Source organism: Grampus griseus, assembly GCF_964374135.1.
Source record: "Grampus griseus genome assembly, chromosome: 10".
In the NCBI taxonomy this organism is placed as follows: Eukaryota; Metazoa; Chordata; class Mammalia; order Artiodactyla; family Delphinidae; genus Grampus; species Grampus griseus.
The window spans coordinates 14375811-14389897 of record NC_139004.1 but is presented as its reverse complement, the minus strand read 5'-3'; positions in this window follow the sequence as shown (position 1 = coordinate 14389897).

Here is a 14087-nt window from a genome sequence, read left to right as displayed (position 1 = left end):
CTGAACAAAAGTATCTACTTTGCCTGGAGAATATCACTTTCTGAGTTCCAGGCTCCAAAAATAAATGGTAATTCAGAGAGAACAGCCAAGCTCAATAAGAAGACTAGATATGGAGGATGAGGGAAGGTGGCGGAGGTGGGGTGGGGGGTGTGCGTGGTTGTCAAGGTCAAATCCTATGTGTTTTGCCTTATCCAGCAGACATAGCTGATAACTCAGATGATACATGGGGTCTCAGTTATCTTGAAGATCTTAGTGTGATTGCCTTGGAACTCCAATTCCACAGTCTGTACAAGTCCATTGTCCTCAAAAGATTGCTATAAATCCTAGGAACAATCCATCCTCTGAACTTGTTTTTATTCCCTCTCTTCTCCTGCTGTCTCTGATGTGCTCCTTGTCAACTTGGACATGAAACGCAATTCCTCCACCGGTTTGCGCACACACACACACACACACACACACACATTTATTTACATCCTGTACAAGATTTCACAATGAAGATGAAGAAGAGTTTATATTTTAGAACAAACAGCTTTCATTGAGAACTTCAAACATTTCTTTCCTTAAAATATCCATTCGCCTCTACTCACTGTCCCTTCATCTCAATTTCTCTCTATCTTCCTCTCTTCCTTCCTATCTTCCTCTTTTCCTTCCTTCTTTCTAGTTTTGCCTCAATTCCTCCTCTTTCTTCTTCCTCCCCTTCTTGTCCAGGAGAGAAATAACACAGTAGCTTTCTGTACTGAGAACAAATCAAATCTCTTCCCCTCTGAGGTCCTGGTGCCGGCTGATGCCCAGGTTCCTTGCAGGGACTGGGAAGGTGGAAAGGATAGTCAAGGCTTGCATCCAAACGTAAACATTGCTGTTCCACAAAGAATCACGAGAAAGAACACTGTTGTTACTCCGAAACACTGAAACAAAGACCCCAGAGGGAGGATTTAAGGGAAGCGGGAGATATCATTCATTCAGTGTAGCCACATTGAGTTTCAGGTGCCCTTAAGACATCCAAGAGGAGAGGCAAAGATGGGGGTCTGGAGTTCTAGGTCTGAACACTAGAAGTATGTAAAAGTTTATAATATCAAACCCCAAGCAAAGACCACCATCCTATTCTGTGGCTCTTTCTTTTAACTTGGAGGGTACTGTGGGTCCAAAATACAAATACAGTTAACTCTGCTGCAGAAGTAGGTGGGTTCTCAAAGGTTACCATGGCATTTACTGTTTGCAGTTTCATGAAAGAACAAAGACTTAAAGGAGAAATGAGGTAGCAGGACATTCTCTCACCAAGCTCAGAGATGTGAGTCAGTTTCTGTTCCCAAAGTCAGGGGGTCTCTTCTCTCCCACTCACCCACACTCTCACCAAAGATCTCACTAACACTCTTAGGTCTCCATGTAGCTCCATGAAAAGTGGCGCAGACAATGGCAGACTTGGTGAATTGCCCTTTACTCAGCATCATATTGCAGGAAGAAATTCCATCATTCTCTTGGTGGTGTGCTGTTTAAAGGGTGATTTTAATTAAACTGTAAAATGTCAAACATTAGTATGGAGGAGGGTCAGCCTACAGGGAGAGGCGGTGAGTCAGATTTATTATTCACTGAGCAACAAGCTGGCAGCCCTTCTTGTCGATTATAAAAGAAAACCAAAAGTTCACATTATATATAAAGCCACTCTCATTTCTCCATTTACCAATCAAAGTAGATCCATCTATACCTCCCTTCAAAGCACACCGTAAAAATCCTGGGATCTCACACAGCATTTGTGAAGGGGAAAGCCCGGAGAGGATTTTTCAAGCTCCTGTTTAGAGTCTAACAGTTAATGGTGGTGTTCTCTTAAATATCATTTTTCAAGCCTTTAAAACCATTTGTTTTAGAAATGAGGCAGGATATATATAAATTATTACAAGAATAGTTAAATAAGACCATTCCTTGCCCATCAAGATGCAAGTTTCTAGTGGGCTCCTACTTTTAAGACCAGTAGTGAAGGAAAACCAAACCATAATGATTTCTGAATCTTGGTTCAAGAAGCTTCTTGTCATATTATTATTGTTTGTCCCTCCCTCTTCTACCTATATTTGCCATAGCGTAGTATCCACTTCCTCCCAGACACCTTCTGTGCCCCGAGCTGCCCCTACTATATAGTTTTATATCACCCTGTACTTGTGCCCATCAAAGCCCCTGTTATACTCTACTGTAATTACCCATTTATTTATCTGTCTCTCCAACTAAACCACCTCTTCCAAAACAAAGACCATGCTTTACGTATCACTGAACCCCCAGCACTTGGCACAGTTTCTAGTGCAGGGAAGTTATGCAATGTTTATTGAATTAATTAATCATCTTTCAGTAGCATAATCCTATTAGACCTTGACTACTACCTCCTTGTGAAGGAGGTCAGGAAGCTGACACAGTCTAACTCACTGACCTGTGTCATGGCTGAACCATGGCCAGATCTCCTGATTTGTGACCCATTTGTCATTTATCCACACTATACTACATCAATATTAGTAGCACACAGAGTAATCTAGATTCCATTCTATTCACTTTGTCTTCTGTGCCACGAAAGCACAAAGCTCAGGACTTTCAGAACCACAGACAGTTGGAGTAGAAAGGGCCCTGGAGACTTTCATCGTAGTCCAACTGCAGCCTTTTACACAAATGAAAACAATCCAGAGACTAGTGACTGGTAGCAGATCCTGGGCTAGAACTCAGGTCTACCAGTGCCTCTCCATTTTCTTACCTTTGGCAGAAAGGTACAACAGTACGATACTGGATTGATAAATGCACCTTTTTGCCAAATTTGGGCCTTCATCCCAAGCCTATTAATGATATGCAAACAAGTGAATTTGAAAAAGTACACAATTTTCCATTCATCTTTCTGTTCTGGTCCCACATGCTGCAAATGGAAACCATTTGGTGGGGGCTGCAGAGGTGAGAAGAGATCCACGACGTGCAGTTCTGCCTCACCGTGCAGGAGGGTTGTCAATAATATCTTACTTAACACACTGTCATAGAATTTTCCTTCAGTGTCACCTCGGTTGCTACTGTAACACTCCATAAGAAATAATGCCATCTGTTAAAATACACAAGGCAGGGAAACGCAGCTGCTGTCATCACACAAAGATGGAATTAACCAACACTAAGCAATTACTCTCCTTTTAAATTTCACAATTAGAATTTTAGTCTTGCTTTATTTGTATCACAAAAGTCACCACAACACTGTGCCTGTTGAAGTAACAACATAGCTCTCTTGATGAAAACATGGCGGAGGAGGAGTTTAGTTGGGGATAATGGTAATTGTTACTCTGTTGCCTCTTTGATAAATATTTTTTGAATTCCATTGGGCAGTGTTAATTTTAGGTAGCAGTTCTAAGAATAATGGATTTGCACATAGCATTCACATTGAGGCTCTCCTAGTACTCAATTAAAGACAAAAAAATTGCCAAGTGAGGTTTATAGCTGATGGTATGATCATTATGCTACACATTCAAGATCTTTTTTTCGCTCCTTGGTAGTAAATGATTTTAATGGAGAAGAAAGGGACCCAGCTTATAGGAGACAGGTTTCTAAGCTGAACAAAGATGAAATTCTGCCTCTCAGCTTTTATTCCATTCATTGGGAGGGAGCAGATTGCTGGCTGAATAACAGAAGGGTGGACCTATCCAGAGCTTAACTGCTGAGCTAACTCTTCAAAAAGCCATAAGAGATCAACAATTGCCTTGGCCATACTCCATTATGAGGGTGTCACCAAGCTGGTGTTTCTCTCTTTGATGCATTTTTTTTGCATGGAAATTACATACTATATTTTCTGGGGGCAGAGCAACAGGCAAAACCTGTCTTAACTGGTTTTCTGATGGGCAGAGTTCTCTTATAGGGTAGAGCAAAATCAGTGGATGTAACAAAGGGTTAAATTGTTAGCTTTTCTCCAACTTCTGTGACCTGTTTATGAATGAGATCACATAAAAATGAGATCACATAAAAATGATGTCACAAATGTGGAAATATCTAAATACTTGTTACTTGGTCCTCAAGAGTAAGCCTCAAATATCCACACTTCTCATAATACTTTTAATAACTCTAACTTCCAGTACAGGTTCCATCTACTTGCATTCAATGATTTTTCACAGTTATCTGGTTCAGAAACAGAAGGATCCATATACCAGTTCATAGACAGAAGGGCTCTCAAACCTCCTGGTAGAAACACTTAGCTCCATTTTATATGAAGTTCATTCTAAACTCTGCAGTCAAGGTATGTGCCTTTTATAGCAAAGCTACTTATTAAATAGCATATACTTGGTACTTTATCACAAAATATCTTACAAAATTAGTTATTTTTTTAAATCCATATTTTAGCTTGACTTCCCCAAGCCTGCAGCTTCCTTCAGCTAAGATCATGCCTTATCTTTTTGGATGCCCCATCAGACAACACAGTGTCATCAGTAAGAAATGCTCAATGTTTATGGACTAGCAGCTTCAGACTTTAAAAGCCAAGATGTTTCCACTTTGAAATTATATATGTTAGCCAGTAGGTTTCTCAGTTGGGGAAGGATAGGGGAAGAGTACATAACAAAGTCATTCTCACAAACAAAATGTGTCTAAATTCATTACTCAAACACATGGATTTTGCTTGGCTCTACTGACCAAAATCTTGACAGATACAGTGATGTCTGTCGTATAATTATATGAAGAAAACAATTTTATCACAGACTGCAAGCCTCCACAGGTCCTTGAATACAAAGGACACTATTTAGAAATAAACTGCAATCTGTAAATATACTTCACAATCAAGGGTCTCAAAGTCACAAAGCAGCAATGACTACAAGCCCCTAGACCAAGCTTGTCTACAGCACAGCCACATGTCCAGACAGTCTTCATTTCTGAAAGATGCTGTTTCTGTTTGTAGCATGATTTATAAAAAGAGAAAAGATGATGTGCTAGGTATTCTACTAATCTTTTCAACTGTAGTCCTGTGTATATTTTAGCACTAATAGTATGCATCAATAATGATCTACTTTGTGTCTTTCCTGGCCAGTGGCAGATCCAAAACCAGTGTCCAGTCACTATGCTGAGTTCCTGTGTTATATTACCCTTTCTTTTCTGAGCCAAGCTTAAAAGAACATACAGCAATGATGAAAGTGCATAGTTAAGAAGCTGAAAAGAAAGCAAAGGTTATTTTTCCCCATGCAATGTATAAGAAGAGATCTTAGGGGTCTCAGAGAGGAAAATATAATACACAATCTGTTCAAACCACCCAATTTCTCATTTAATTCCCTACTTGCCCATCTCATACTAGCTCTTCATTTTCAAAATTCCCTTGCCTTTCCTATCTTCTTACTGTTGTTCTCTTTTGGGTCCCATAGACTCACTATATATCCACACCAAGACTCAAGTTCTCACAGACATTTAGCATAATCATTTCAAATAACATATGAACATTGCTCAAAGTTGCACATGGGGCAGAAGCATATGCAAACCTTTTTCCCCTCGATCCAAAGCAATAATTGGGGAAAACCTCCAAGTGTGAATGAAATAAAATCTTTCCCACTTTAGAGTTTAGATTTCTTCAAATATAACTGCTTTTTTTTTCCATTCCAACTATTTCCCTAAAAATGGACACCTTTATGTAAGTGAAAAAGCAGAAAAGAATACACTTAAATATAGGTGGAAGAGATTCGGACTTCAGTTGTAATTCTGTCTCTGTACCCAGGTGTGATATGAAGTGGTAAATAAGAAACAACTTAGACTACCGTAAGACTTTAGTGTTAGCTGGAGTCTCACCTACTCCTACACATGAGCACACACCAGATGGTTCCATGGCAGTCAGGAGGCTTGAAATGAAGCTATCATTTAGTCTGCAGCTGGAATACACAGTATTGGCCACTTAAAAAAATGCTCATTTATTCAGATGGATCCCATATAAAAGAATTAGATCTCACAGGACATGCAGCTTTACTTTCTTCAAGTTTCTAAAACATTTTAAACCTAGTGAAAAACACTCTCACCCTATCCCAGCCAATTCACTTTCAAATTTAGATATATTCCATTTGACTATGTGTATGACAATTTCTTTATACTCCATAATATTTATATGGGTTCTTAAGTTAGACTTGGCAATCAATGTGTCATCATGTTTTCGTCTTTCTCCCACATTGTCATAATTACAAGTGCAGCAACCGGTTTGTCAAAGTCTATGTGAAGGTTTTCAAAAATTCCAATCTACCATCAATTGCTCCAGCAACTTCTCAGTGCTTAAGCAATCTCCTCTCTAACTTTATATCAATTAGGCTTATCCTAAATATTTATTGGGTTTTATCCTGTGCATATGTAATCATAGCCATATCTATGTAATATTTTTTATTAAATTATTCAGCCACTGAAAACTGTTACCCATGTAGTACCATTTATTCCTCTTCAGATTCCTGAAAAGGCATAAAGTAAGACAGTAACTTAATTCATACATGATTCTGCCCAGCTAATTTTCCTATTTGTTTAACATAAAGGAAGCCTTGTAACATAAGTAAAGAAACACCTAAAAATGGAGTATAAAAACAGAGTATAGGTGGTGGAGAGTTTCCAAATCTTCTAGTCCCACCAATATGTTACTTATTAAACAGTATGCAAATGTTACTACCTAGAAACCATCGTAAGTACCCCCTAAATATCCATACCGACCGAAATAGGCAATAAATGGAAATAAAGGGAATCACCTCTCACCCAAAATTCTCTCCTAAAGAAGAAAGGGTGAGAAACTCCAGAAATCCACACTCCAGAGGCCCTCCTTTGGACGTGCTGCCTCTCCCCTTCCATGCAGGTCCTGAGACTAGGCCCCAACCCACCCTAAACCCCACCTATGCCTAAGTTCCACCCCCGCCTAAACTCTGCCCCCGTAGCCAAGGCTTCCTTTTTTTTTTCTTTTTTCCTCTTTTAGATTGGGGTTATGCTTTACCTTGCTGATTCATTGTTCTGATCCTTTTATATTTTTATTTTCCCTAATAAATCATTTATTTTTCTAATTTTATTTTATTCTTTATACTTCGTTATGTTCTCTCCTTTTGGCTTGTTCCCCCCACACCCGCCATTTTTTTTTTCTGTTGTGGTTTTATTTTACCTTGCTGCAGTTGTTTCAATTATAGTTTTATTTTTTGTACCATATTTTTATCTTTCTACTTTTATTTTGTTTTTTATCCTCCCTTTCTTTCTTTCTTTCTTTCCTTCCTTCCTTTCTTTCCTTCCTTCCTCTCTCTCTCTCCCTCTCTCTCTCTCTCTCTCTCTCTTTTTTTTTTACTATGCCATGAAGCTTGCAGGATCTTGGTACCCAGGCCGGAGATCAGTCTTGAGCTCCGATGGTGGGAGCTCCAAGTCGAAAACGCTGGACTAACAGAGAACCTCAGGCACCAAGGTATATTAATTGGAGTGAGGCCTCCCAGAGGTCCCCATCTAAGCACCAAGACCTGGCTCTATCCAACTACCTGCCAACTCCAGTGCTGAACGTCTCAGGCCAAACACCCAGTAAGACAGGAATACAGTACCACCCATTAAAAAAAAAAAAAAAAACTGAAACGACAAAAACAAATCTTACAGACGAAGGAGCAAGGTAAAAACATACAAGACCAAATAAACGAAGAGGAAATAGTCAACCTAACTGAAAAAGAATTCAGGGTAACGATAGTAAAGATCCAAAATCTCAGAAACAGAAGAGAGAAAATACAAGACACATTTAACAAGGCTGTAACAACGGAAACTAGGAACGTGCAGCCTGTGAACAGGACACCCCAAACACAGTAAGTTAAAAAAATGAGAAGACAGAGAAACACACAGCAGATGAAGGAGCAAGGCAAAAACCCACCAAACCTAACAAATGAAGAGGAAATAGGCAGACTACCAGAAAAAGAATTCAGAATAATGACAGGAAAGATGATCCAAAATCTTGGAAATAGAATGGAGAAAATACAAGAAACGTTTAACAAGGACCTAGAAGAACTAAAGAGCAAACAAACAGTGATGAAAAACACAATAAATGAAAAACACAATAAATGGAATTAAAAATTCTCTAGAAGGAATCGATAGCAGAATAACTGAGGCAGAAGAACGGATAAGTGACCTGGAAGATAAAATAGTGGAAATAACTACTGCAGAGCAGAATAAAGAAAAAAGAATAAAAAGAATTGAGGACAGTCTCAGAGACTTCTAGGACAACATTAAATGCACCAACATTCAAATTATAGGGGTCCCAGAAGAAGAAGAGAAAAAGAAAGGGACTGAGAAAATATTTGAAGAGATTATAGTTGAAAACTTCCCTAATATGGGAAAGGAAATAGTTAATCAAGTCCAGGAAGCACAGAGAGGCCCATACAGGATAAATCCAAGAGGAAACATGCCAAGACACATATTAATCAAACTATTGAAAATTAAATACAAAGAAAAATTATTAAAAGCAGCAAGGGAAAAACAACAAATAACACATAAGGGAATCCCCATACAGTTAACAGCTGATATTTCAGCAGAAACTCTATAAGCCAGAAGGGAGTGGTAGGACATACTTAAAGTGATGAAGGAGAAGAACTTACAACCAAGATTACTCTACCCAGCAAGGATCTCATTCAGATTTGACAGAGAAATTAAAAGCTTTACAGACAAGCAAAAGCTAAGAGAATTCAGCACCACCAGACCAACTTTACAACAAATGCTAAAGGAACTTCTCTACACAGGAAACACAAGAGAAGGAAAAGACCTACAATAATAAACCAAAAAAAATTAAGAAAATGGTAATAGAAACATACATACTGAAAATTACCTTAAATGTAAATGGATTAAATGCTCCAACCAAAAGACAAAGACTGGCTGAATGGATACACAAACAAGGCTCGTATATATGCTGTCTACAAGAAACCCACTTCAGACCTAGGAACACATACAGATTGAAAGTGAGGGGATGGAAAAAGATATTCCACACAAATGGAAATCAAAAGAAAGCTGGAGTAGCAATTCTCATATCAGACAAAATAGACTTTAAAACAAAGACTATTACAAGAGACAAAGAAGGACAGTACATAATGATCAAGGGATCAATCCAAGAAGAAGATATAACAATTGTAAATATTTATGCACCCAACATAGGAGCACCTCAATACATAAGGCAAATACTAACAGTCATAAAAAGGGAAATTGACAGTAACACAATCATAGTAGGGGATTTTAACAACTCACTATCACCAATGGACAGATCATCCAAAATGAAAATAAATAAGGAAACACAAGCTTTAAATAATACATTAAACAAGATGGACTTAATTGATATTTATAGGACATTCCATCCAAAAACAACAGAATACACATTCTTCTCATGTGCTCATGAAACATTCTCCTGGATAGATCGTATCTTGGGTTGCAAATCAAGCCTTGGTAAATTTAAGAAAATTGAAACTGTATCAAGTATCTTTTCTGACCACAATGCTATGAGATTAGATATCAATTATAGGAAAACATCTGTAAGAAATACAAACACATGGATGCTAAACAACACACTACTTAATAACCAAAAGATCACTGAAGAAATCAAAGGGGAAATCAAAAAATACCTAGAAACAAATGACAATGAAAACACAATGACGCAAAACCTATCGGATGCAGGAAAAGCAGTTCTAAGAGGGAAATTTATAGGAATACAATCCTACCTTAAGAAATAAGAAACATCTCAAATAAAGAACCTAATCTTACACCTAAAGCAATTAGAGAAAGAAGAACAAAAAAAACCCCAAAGTTAGCAGAAGGAAAGAAATCATAAAATCAGATAAGAAATAAATGAAAAAGAAATGAAGGAAATGATAGCAAAGATCAATAAAACTAAAAGCTGGTTCTTTGAGAAGATAAACAAAATTGATAAACCGTTAGCGAGACTTATCAAGAAAAAAAGGGAGAAGACTCAAATCAACAGAAATAGAAATGAAAAAGGAGAAGTAACAACTGACACTGAAGAAATACCAAGGATCATGAGAGATTACTACAAGCAACTATATGCCAATAAAATGGACAACCTGGAAGAAAGGGACAAATTCTTAGAAATGCACAACCTTCTGAGACTGAACCAGGAAGATATAGAAAATATGAACAGACCAATCACAAGCACCGAAATTGAAACTGTGATTAAAAATCTTCCAACAACCAAAAGCCCAGGACCAGATGGCTTCACAGGCGACTTCTATCAAACATTACGAGAAGAGCTAACACCTATCCTTCTCAAACTCTTCCCAAATATAGCAGAGGAAGGAACACTCCCAAACTCATGCTACAAGGCCACCTTCACCCTGATACCAAAACCAGACAAAGATGTCACAAGGAAAGAAAACTACAGGCCAGTATCATTGATGAACACTGATGCAAAAATCCTCAACAAAATACTAGCAAACAGAGTCCAACAGCACATTAAAAGGATCATACACTATGATCAAGTGGGGTTTATCCAGGAATGCAAGGATTCTTCAATATACGCAAATCAATCAACGTGATACACCATATTACCAAATTGAAGGAGAAAAACCATATGATCATCTCAATAGATGTAGAGAAAGCTTTTGACAAAATTCAACACCCATTTATGATAAAAACCCTGAAGCAAGTAGGCATAGAGGGAACTTTCCTCAACACAATAAAGGCCATATATGACAAACCCACAGACAACATCGTCCTCATTGGTGAAAAACTGAAACCATTTCCACTAAGATCAGGAACAAGACAAGGTTGCCCACTCTCACCACTATTATTCAAAATAGTTTTGGAAGTTTTAGCAACAGCAACTAGAGAAGAAAAAGAAATAAAAGGAATCCAAGCAGGATACAGAATCAATGCACAGAAATCTCTTGCATTCCTATACACTAATGATGAAAAATCTGTGAGAGAAATTAAGGAAACACTACCGTTTCCCACCACTGCAACAACAAGAATAAAATACCTAGGAATAAACCTACCTAAGGAGACAAAAGACCTGTATGCAGAAAACTATAAGACACTGATGAAAGAAATTAAAGATGACACAAACAGATGGATAGATATAGCATATTCTTGGATTGGAAGAATCAACATTGTGAAAATGACTCTACTACTCAAAGCAATCTACAGATTCAATGCAATCCTTATCAAACTGCCAATGGCATATTTCACAGAACTAGAACAAAAAATTTCACAATTTGTATGGAAACACAAAGACCTCGAATAGCCAAAGCAATCTTGAGAAAGAAAAACGGAGCTGGAGGAATCAGGCTCCCTGAGTTCAGACTATACTACAAACCTACAGTAATCAAGACAATACGGTACTGGCACAAAAACAGAAATATAGATCAATGGAACGGGATAGAAAGCCCAGAGATAAACCCACGCACATATGGTTACCTTATCTTTGATAAAGGAGGCAAGAATATACAGTGGAGAAAAGACAGCCTCTTCAATAAGTGGTGCTGGGAAAACTGGACAGCTACATGTAAAAGAATGAAATTAGAACACTCCCTAACACCATACACAAAAATAAACTCAAAATGGATTAAAGACCTAAATGTAAGGCCAGGCACTATAAAACTCTTAGAGGAAAATATAAGCAGAACACTCTATAACATAAATCACAGCAAGATCCTTTTTGACCCACCTCCTAGAGAAATGGAAATAAAAACAAAAATAAACAAATGGGACCTAATGAAACTTAGAAGCTTTTGCACAGCAAAGGAAACCATAAACAATATGAAAAGACAAACCTCAGAATGGGGGAAAATATTTGCAAATGAAGCAATGACAAAGGATTAATCTCCAAAATTTACAAGCAGCTCATGCAGCTCAATATCAAAAAACTAAACATCCCAATCCAAAATCGGGCAGAAGAGCTAAATAGACATTTCTCCAAAGAAGATATACAGATTGCCAACAAACACATGAAAGGATGTTCAACATCACTAATCATTAGAGAAATGTAAATCAAAACTACAATGAAGTATCACCTCATACCAGTCAGTATGGCCATCATCAAAAAATCTACACAATAAATGCTGGAGAGGGTGTGGAGAAAAGGGAACCCTCTTGCACTGTTGGTGGGAATGTAAATTGATACAGCCACTATGGAAATCAGTATGGAGGTTCCTTAAAAAACTAAAAATAGAACTACCTTATGACTCAGCATATGGCATATGGGCATATATGGCATATATGGGCATATACCCTGAGAAAACCGTAAGTCAAAAAGAGCCATGTACCACAATGTTTATTGCAGCTCTATTTACAATAGCCAGGACATGGAAGCAACTTAAGTGTCCATCAACAAATGAATGGATAAAGAAGATGTGGCACATATAAGGAATGGAATATTACTCAGCCATAAAAAGAAACAAAATTGAGTTATTTGTAGTGAGGTGGATGGACCTAGAGACTGTCATACAGAGTGAAGTAAGTCAGAAAGAGAAAAACAAATACTGTATGCTAACACATATATCTGGAATCAGAAGAAAAAAAAAAAAGGTTCTGAAGAACCTAAGGGCAGGACAGGAATAAAGATGCAGACGTAGAGAATGGACTTGAGGACATGGGGACGGGGAAGAGTAAGCTGGGATGAAGTGAGAGAGTGGCATGGACATATATACACTACCAAATGTAAATTAGATAGCTAGTGGGAAACAGCCACATAGCACAGGGAGATCAGCTCGGTGCTTTGTGACCACGTAGAGGGGTGGGATAGGGAGGCTGTGAGGGAGACACAAGAGGGAGGGCATATGGGGATATATGTATACATATAGCTGATTAACTTTGGTATAAGGCAGAAACTAACACACCATTGTAAAGCAATTATACTCCAATAAAGATGTTAAAAAAAGAAAAACTTGTTCCTGTGCAGAATTGCACAAATCCATTATAGTTTAAGCAACTAAATGAAAGTGCTTTTCTCCTCACCCTTTTCTATGGACTGAAGTGTCTCCCCAAAATTCATTATGTTGAAGCCCCAATGTGACTATATTTGGAGATAGGGCCTCTAGGGAGGTAACTAAGATTAACTGAGGTCATAAGGGTGGGAACCTATTCCAACTCAATAGGACTAGTCCATAGAAGAAGAGGAAGAGAGACCAGAGAGCTCTCTCCATGTGTGCACTGTAAGGACACAGTGACAAAGTGGCCATCTGCAAGCCAGGAGGACAGCTTTCACCAGAAATCAATGCTGATGGCACACTTAATTTTTAAATTTTTTGACATACAAAAAGCTGTACATAATTAATGTCTACAGCTTGATGAGTTTGGAGATAAGTATATAGCCATGAAACCATCACCACAATCTATACCATAAACCTACCCATTACCTCCAAAAGTATCCTTCCACCCTCCTATTTATTTTGTGTGTGTGTGATAGAACATTTACCAGAAGATCTACCCTCTTAGCAACTTTTTAAGTATGTGATACAGTAATATTAAATATAGGTATTGCACCATACAGCAGATCCCTATGGCTTATTTATCCTGAATAACTGAAAGTCTGAGCCCTTTAACTAATATCCTCCCATTTCCTCCTCCCCACTCAGCCCCTGGCAATCACCACTCTACTCTCTACTTCAAGGAATTTATTATTTTAGATACATCATATAAGTGGTATCATGTAGTATTTGTCCCTCTGTGTTTGGCATATTTCTCTTATGCCCTCAAGTTTCACCCAAGTTGTCACAAACAGCAGGATTTCCTTCTTTCTCATGGCTAAATAATATTCCATTGTGTATATATATGACACATGTTATTTATTTAACATTTAGGTCATTTCCATATCTTGGCTGTTGTGAATAATGTTGCAATGAACATGTGAATGCAGATACTTCTTTGAGATCCTGATTTCGATTTCTTTGGATATATATACACAGAATTGGAATTGCTGAACCATATGATAGTTCTATTTTTAGTTTTTCAGGAGCCTCCATACTGTTTCTATTAGTAGCTGCAAAAATTTACATTCCCACCAACACTGTACAAAGATTCCCTCTTCTCCACATCCTCACCAACAGTTATAATTTTTGGCTTTTTTTAAATAAAAGCCATCCTAACAGATGCGAGGTGATATCTCACTGAGGTTCTGATTTATATTTCTC